The 8,366-nt window shown below is 43.3% G+C and overlaps 1 pseudogene; it reads left to right on the top strand.

Annotated features, from left to right (window-relative positions):
• The first annotated feature begins 1,302 nt into the window (after nucleotides 1-1,302).
• On the top strand, nucleotides 1,303-7,886 carry LOC134015699 (glutamine synthetase-like; annotated as a pseudogene).
• The last annotated feature ends 480 nt before the right edge of the window (nucleotides 7,887-8,366 follow it).

The following is an 8,366-nucleotide window of genomic DNA, read 5'->3' as shown; positions in this document are numbered from 1 at the left end:
GACAGCCGTCCAGCAAATCAAACACAGCTACTGTACTTTTAAAAAGCTTGACTAAAGGCTTGACTGTTAAAGAATTGAGGCTGGAATTTAGAATAAAATCTACTGACGTGGCTTTTCCCAGGATATAATTATGAAACTGAGAACAGTAGTCAGTAGTTTTATAGCAGTTAGGTAATACAACATATTTTGTGGTGGGTGAGTACATGCCTTTCCTGTCACTGGATTGCATTGTTTCAGTTCTTCAAAGGATTCCTTTGCTTGTTGCTATACCAGAAATTCTAGGTATTACACACTTAAAGGATTCATAATTTTTTCTTTAGAGGAAAGAATCATTCATTCATGATTCATAGAGCTTCCTGCCTTAAATACATGCAGGTTCAACTTGATATCTTTCTGCTCAATGTTGTTCCAAATGATTTATTTTGGTAGGCCTTGATTGGCATCTCTGACAGTTTTCTTCTTATTTCTCAGCCTCATAATGACTTCCTTGACTGTCATTGGCAAAACTTGTCGAAGCCAATAACAGACTCCAAAGGCAATGAAAGGCTTAGAATCAAGACTAAATACTGAAAGCTCTCTTATACCTGTGCTAAGGAAGCGATTGAACTCACCTGACCTGACTAATTAGAAATACCTGTGAAGCCACTTGTCCCATTATATTATGGTGCTCTGAAATCGGGAGCCAATGTATAAAAAGCACTGTAATTTCTACACAGTGAAAGTGAAAATACTCTTTAGTGACAGTTGAAAATGTCCTTTAATAACTGCATGTGAATTGTTTGATTACAAATCTAAAATTGTGCAGTACAGAGCCAAATCAAGAAAAAATATGCCTTTGTCTCAAGAGCTCACTGTATATATTTATAGTGAGCAGCAGTTCTGCAGGCAAAAAGTGTTGTCAGAGGGGTCAGAGGGGAAGGGCCAGACTGGTCAAAGCTGACAGGAAGGTGACAGTAACACAAGTAACCACGCATTACAACAGTGGTATGCGGAAGAGCATCTCTAAACACACAATGCGTCAAACCTTCTGGATAGGCTACAGCAGCAGACGACCAATAAGTCTAAAAAATAAGTAATAAATATCTAATAAAGTGCTCACTGAGTGTATATAACTCAATATGTATATATTTGGGTTAAAAATACTCATTCACTGTTGATTTTAGAATCAGAATTCAATGAATACTCTACTATTTGTTGAATACTGCATGATTCATGCAGTGTAGATGCAGTGTAGTCCATGTACTGCTGTGTCCTGATACAGTTTGGACAGATACATTCTGACTGGTCTCCTCTCCCTCAGTCATGTCCTCAGTGTCACTCAGCTCTCAGCTGAACAAGGTTCAGCTGCAGCGCTACCTCTCCCTGCCCCAGCGTGGCCTGTGTCAGGTGACCTACGTCTGGATTGATGGCACCGGAGAAGGTCTGCGCTGCAAGACTCGAACACTGGATAGTGAGCCCAGCAGCATTGAGGGTAATGGGTTCTTATGCACACGTAGTCACTTTAGTTGTCTTTTTTCAGTGTTATTTTATTATCATTTTGTCAATTGTGTTTTTACTCATTTAAATCACTTTTTATTATCAGTAATAATAATAATAATAATAATAATAATAATAATAATAATAATATTTACTTTTTCCACTCTTTGGCAGATATTCCAGAGTGGAATTTTGATGGCTCTAGCACATACCAATCAGAGGGCTCTAACAGTGACATGTACCTGATCCCTGTGCGGATGTTCCGGGACCCCTTCACCCGTGACCCCAACAAGCTGGTCCTCTGTGAGGTGCTGAAGTACAACCGCAAGCCCGCAGGTACAGTCCTCCCCACATCTGCAGTCGCTGTTTTAACGTCCAGTCCTTTTTCCTCCTGATTAGGAATCTCAGTTTGTTGTGTTTCAGCTCAGTACTGCAGTGTCCCCCTCTCATCAGTAAAAGAAAGCGGACACAAACACACGCTCTGCCCAGAAACGCTCACTCACTCACTGTCCAACAGGTAGTGCTGAAGTATATGCCCCCTGCTCTGAGACAAAAAAAGTGCCCTTTGGCTGTTGGTGGAATCTCTAGCCCTCATCGCTCCTTTCCACCCTCCAACATATTTAGAATGAAGTGACACTTGTAGCTGACGAATTTTGGGAAACTCCCCCCAAAAAAGTGTGCAAAATCTGTCCCAAAGTTAGCTAGAACCGGTCACTTGCTATCTGTGCCACATCTGCTGTTTATTGCTGTTGTAACCAGGAGGGAGGCCCCCTCTCCTCTTGCATTGGGTTTTATACCTGACCTACCCTTTAGGCTTCCCCCCTTCCTTTGGACTATACCTCATCACACCTCATCACCCCACATCACTACCCCACCTCCACCTGTATGCATTCCCTGGACTTGCACTTATAATGAAGTTCAAAGGATTTGGAATCATTGGCCTCATTCCAATTACTTATTTTACCCTGCCTTGTCTCCTTGTTCCTCATCTGACCCTGAAATAGATTGAAGTCCGCCATCTTTAAGGACATTCCAATCTGTTGAATGTTCCTCGAATTACCTAGGAGCCAGGAGTTAGGAGGCTCCTGAAGATTTCATGAGCAAGGAGGTATATTTTATAGGAATGTGAGACATATAAGTGATGGACTTGGATCCACCTCTCACGTCATCTGCCATGTATCTTTAACTGATGTGGCTTCAAATTGACGTTTGAAGGAACAAGGACATTCCATTTGCTTAATTCACATTTTCTCAATTCCTTTCCTTGCCCCCCTAATGGGCGGAGCAAGGAGCAAGGAAAGGATGCAAGGAAAGAGGTAAAAAAATAAACCATTGGAAAGAGCTGTGTTCTTGCTGACACCCCGTGGTGATCATGCCTGTCGTGAGACCCTGAACCCAGGGATCCAAGGAGCAGGGCTGGGAGGCAGTTAAATTATCCAGAAACCCTTACCCGTCCTTATGCCTGTGTTGTATTGTCCAGAGCAAAACACACGATTCACCTGCAATAAAGCGATGGAGGCAGCACAGCATTTTCAGCCTTGGTTTGGGATGGAACAAGAGTACGTCCTGCAAGGCATGGAATGGACACCCCTTCAGCTGGCCCCAGGGTGGGTCTCCAAGACCCCAGGGTGAGTAGTTCTGAAATGATCACAGTTAATGTAATGTTATCAGTATTATTTTATGAATTATTATATGAAGAAGGGCAGCACGGTGCAGTGGGTAGCACTGCCGCCTCACAGCAAGGAGGTCCTGGGTTCGAATCCCCGTCGGCCGGGGCCTCTCTGTGTGGAGTTAGCATGTTCTCCCCGTGTTTGCGTGGGTTTCCTCTGGGTACTCCGGTTTCCTCCCACAGTCCAAAGACATGCAGGTTAGGCTGATTGGAGAGTCTAAATTGCCCATAGGTATGAGTGTGTGAGTGAATGGTGTGTGTGCCCTGCAATGGACTGGCGACCTGTCCAGGGTGTATTCCTGCCTTTCGCCCAATGTATGCTGGGATAGGTTGCAGCCCCCCTGCGACCCTGTTCAGGATAAGCGGGTTAGGATAACGAATGAATGAATGGATTATATGAAGAAGCTTTATATGTTTAACAACTTAAAGGACGTTAGGGTGGAACATAAAATGACAGTGTCACGTGCCGATTAGACGTGCTAAGATATGCAGTTAGTCCTGTTTTCAGGTGTGTTTTATTTGCCAATAGGAGAGAGAGCTTGCTCATTAAACAGACAAACTAAGAAATAAATTCAAATCCTTCCCTTTCACCTTAATGGGATCTGGCAAAAAAAACAAAAAACTCAGAAGACAAAAAAAAAAAAAAATCTAAAGCCCACATCAGCTATTGAGCCTGGTTTCTTGCACTTTTGCTGTCTTGGGGTTTGTCTCAATAATATATCCTCCTTTGATTCACTCATCTCCTATTCTTATTTGGAGGTATGGAGGGAAGAGACAAATGGAGGAAAGGAGGATGCATTTTTTGAGCATTGGGTGTTGCGGGTTCTCAGTCCTAGCTACCTACTGTGAAAGGAAGCCTTGGGCTGATTAGATAACCCAAACCAATTGTGCCAATTGTGTGGGACTCACTTGTTGGCTCTCCTAGGCCCATACTACTGCTCAGTGGGCGCGGACAGGGCGTTCGCCCGAGACATTGTGGAGAGTCACTACAAGGCCTGCATGTACGCTGGAGTGAAGATCTACGGTACCAATGGAGAGGTCATGCCCTCTCAGGTATATAGTACAGACAACTTGATCGATTCTAACCATCTTTCCAACCCTGGCATCAAAATGTTTCAACTGGTGATGTATCTGAGGTTTGCCACTTACGTTAAAAAACGTTTTTCTCAGAATGTGAATTAGTGCGCATTGTATTGTATTATATCGCACAAATGGCAATTTGCCATAACACAATTCACTTTAATCACTGTACAAACAAACAAAACGCTTGGTACTGTCTATGCCTTACAGTTACATTTTGACACTTTCATTCAGTGCAGCTTACAGTCATCAGTCTCACGGCCAAGTGCCACCGGTATGTGACATTATTGGAAGCAAATCTGCTACAATCTGTCTTTCATTCCTTCATGCCATCATGCCCTTTATTTCCTGTCTTCTTCCTATCCCTGTCCCTGGCAGTGGGAGTTCCAGGTGGGCACGTGTGAAGGTATAGAGATGCCGGACCACTTGTGGATGGCTCGCTTCCTGCTGCACCGCGTGTGTGAAGACTTTGGGGTGATCGCAAACCTGGACCCCAAACCCATGCCGGGAGACTGGAATGGGTCTGGCTGCCATAACCAACTTCAGTACAGAGGCCATGAGAGAAGAGGGAGGGATGAAGTGAGTGTACAACTCTGCTACGTGTGGAGAAATGCACACACACACAAACTATACTACACATAGACATACACGCACAGAACTGTATTACGCATGGAAAATGTGCATTGCACTACACACATATAGTTGTATTTTTAATGGAACTATGTTTTATGGTAAATGTATTCTTTCCGCTGAACAGTTTATTGGTTGCTAAGCAATGGACAGAAGACACGTCCTGGTGGGCACTCAGCCGCGGAACGTTACTTCAAGATCGACTGAATCAGAGCTATGTAGAAACTGTGAGCTTGTTAACTATGCCGAAATCGTGTTGTTTTCGAGACTGTAATGCCAAATGTAATTAGGCACACAGTGGATTGGGATTTTCCCTATTCTTAAAAGGGAGGACAACCCAGATCATACAGTCCGTTTACAGGGCGGTCTCAGTTTAGACAGGTGCTTGGTACAGTCAATGATAGCTTAAACAGAGACATACGTTTCAAAGTGTCAGAAACATTGGGGCGGGGGGAGAGAAACAAACAAACAAAAACGGAACTTCTGATTGTATTGCTCATGTCCTTCACATACGTCGTTGGCAGCTAACGTTAGCTAATAAACATCAGACGCTCATCGGCGGTAAATGGTAAGGCGGCCGTATAGAGAAGTCAAGTTATAGGGATGATAACATGAACCGATGAAACGTTAGATCCGATGGCTAACTTACACGCAATAATGTATCCCCACTGCACTAACGTTAGGTCAGTTAGTCAGAGGAAACATCCTCGGATCGAAATATACCAACAAAACTACCAAACCCCGGCGAGGCCAATGGTTATTCATAACGACGCCATGAGTCTACAACAAAGACAAATTATTTGTGTGAGTTGTCACGTGTAACGTAAACTAGCAAGCTATCTAGCCAACATTAGTGCAGTGGGGATACATACTAACGTTAGCAATACCGTTGCTTAGCAACCGATAAACTGTTCAGCGGAAGAATACATTTACCATAAAACATAGTTCCATTAAAAATACATTGATTTAAAGTTTCTCTTGTCTTTGTCTGTGAAATTTTGAAAGATAAATGTGGCAACCGTTGTATAAAAGCGGTATGGGACTTGAACCTGTGGTATATCGTGGATATTGGCACAGCTAGGGAATGTAACCTAACCACCCTGCTAGCTGTATCCATGATATACCACGGGTTCTCGTTCCATAACGCTTAAGTATTTGGTAGCATATCCCTTGCTTGCAATAACTGCATCAAGTTATTCTTATTATGCTTTCAAGGATTTTACTGCCTCTTTCAGTTGTTTGTTTCAGGGTTTTTCCCTCTTCTGGAGGTGAAATGCATGCTGGTGCTGGTCTGGTGATTGACTTGGCCAGTGTAAAACCTTCCACTTTTTCTCCCTAATTAAGTCCTTTGTTGTGCTGACAGTGTGTTTTGGGTCATTGTCTTGCTGTATGATGAAGTTCTCCCGATTAGTTTGGACCCATTTCTCTGTCAGTTGGCAGACAGAATGTTTTTGTAGACTTCTGAATTCATCCTGCTGTTACCATCATGAGTAACATCATCAATAAATATCAGTGAGCCCACTCCAGAAACAGCCATGCAAATCTCAGATTGATTGAGATACTGTTGGATACAAATCTGCAACACAATAACAGCTCTGCACAAGTGAGAGTAAATTGAGAACAGCTTCATACACATTCTGTCGCTGGGGAGAGAGTGGGGCAGTCCTTGTCTCCCTCCAGTCCGCAGCCAACACATGCACTGAGAGAAACAATTCTAAGCTCTGGGGTTAATCCAGTGTGGCCCGCTCCTTCTTGGTTAGGTGGGCTCCTGTTTTTCTGCAAGCTCGTGATGATATTTGAAACAAATGTTTCTGCTTCTCTTATCTTACTGGTATTCATGCCCTATGACACATATTTGCTTGCGTTGCTACAGTTCAGTGGAAATTTCCACTGGTAGACAGCTTCTCTCTGCACGTTAGTATAAGTGGGCACATATTAATGCTTTGCACAAATTACACAGTTAATGCCATCTGAGCTATATTTCGTGAGCCAATTAAAAATTTCCCTCAATACCTTCACTCCTGCCCAGTGGAGATTGTTTGTGATGTCACTGACTGCTGTTTTGGGGAATTTCTTTACAGCTCTCACAATGTTTCTGTCATCAACTGCTGTTGTTTTCCTTGGTTCAATCTCTGTTGCTCAGTACACCAGCAGTTTCTTTCTTTTTAGAACATTGCAACTTGTTGTCCAAGCTATCACCAATGCTTGTGCAATGGCTCTGATCGATGTCTCCTCTTTTCCAAGCTTCAAAATGGCTTGCTTTTCCCCCAAAGACTGGTCTTCATGTTGGTTTATCTTATCACATGCAAAACCCAAGGCTAAAACCAAAACTATTTATTGTTTAACCAATCAATCTAACAGGACACATTTGGGCAACAATAAACACCTGTCAGTTACACGTTCCAATACTTTTGCTCACCTAAAAATTGGGTGGTCTGATACTAAAGTCGTTTAACAAATCTAGAAAAAATACCAGGAAATGAAACCTGAAATTTGGTTCTGTAATCTCATGTATATCTTTGACCTCAATTGTCTTCAGTGTGTCGTCAAAACAAAGGAATCCACCTTGCTGTTCCAATACTTTTTGAGGGGACTGTGTATATGGATAAATATCCTCACACACCACATGAAATAACAGTGACAGTGTATTTTTACTTGACATATGTTGACTTAAGCATAATAATAAATGAATTGCTTGATCCGGCCCTCTGCTCCTCCTCCTTCCATCAGACACATAGAAGACGCCATTGAGAAGCTGGAAAAGCGCCATGCCCACCATATCCGCTGCTACGACATGCACGATGGTGAGGACAACAAGCGCAGGCTGACAGGCGCCCACGAGACCTCCAGCATCGACCAATTCTCTGCGGGAACCGCGAATCGAGGCGCCAGCATCCGTATCCCACGTGAGGTGGGCAAGGACGGCCGGGGTTATTTTGAGGACCGCCGCCCCGCTGCCAACTGCGACCCCTACGTGGTGACAGAGGCCATGGTCCGTACCTGTCTGCTGGGGGAGACTGAGAGTGACTGAGGCTCTGTGGGGGTGGGGGGACTGTGGCCAGTGACAGTGTGACAGTGCCGCAGATTCTTTAGACTCAACGGTTAAGTTATAGGATGCACTATAAGGCTGTTTGTTTTGATGTTGCATTGCTGGTGGCCAATGAGGTCATGGTCATATTTAACGTTGCAAAAATTGCATATATATTATTTGCTATTAAAAGATGTAAATGGAAATGGGTGAGATTAGGGTATCTTAATCAGGATTACCTGATTTTACAATTCATTCATCCTCAGGTCCCCACTGCATTAGTTCCTTTGAATTCCACACGAGGCATCTACAGGTTACAAGCTGTTTTAAGAGAGAGAACAGCCAATAATCTGACTTTACCCCTGGAGCACTGTGAATAAAGCAAATAAAGCTTTCTATTGGGATCTTGCAATGCTTACAATGCCCCTGTAAATATTATGATAAATAACAACACAAGTGTCGGACACTGAAAGGCTCAAAGAA

This window comes from Osmerus eperlanus, unplaced genomic scaffold (assembly GCF_963692335.1).
Source record: "Osmerus eperlanus unplaced genomic scaffold, fOsmEpe2.1 SCAFFOLD_470, whole genome shotgun sequence".
Lineage (NCBI taxonomy): Eukaryota > Metazoa > Chordata > Actinopteri > Osmeriformes > Osmeridae > Osmerus > Osmerus eperlanus.
The sequence above is the reverse complement of the archived record's forward strand: the minus strand, read 5'-3'. Positions and strand labels throughout refer to the sequence as shown.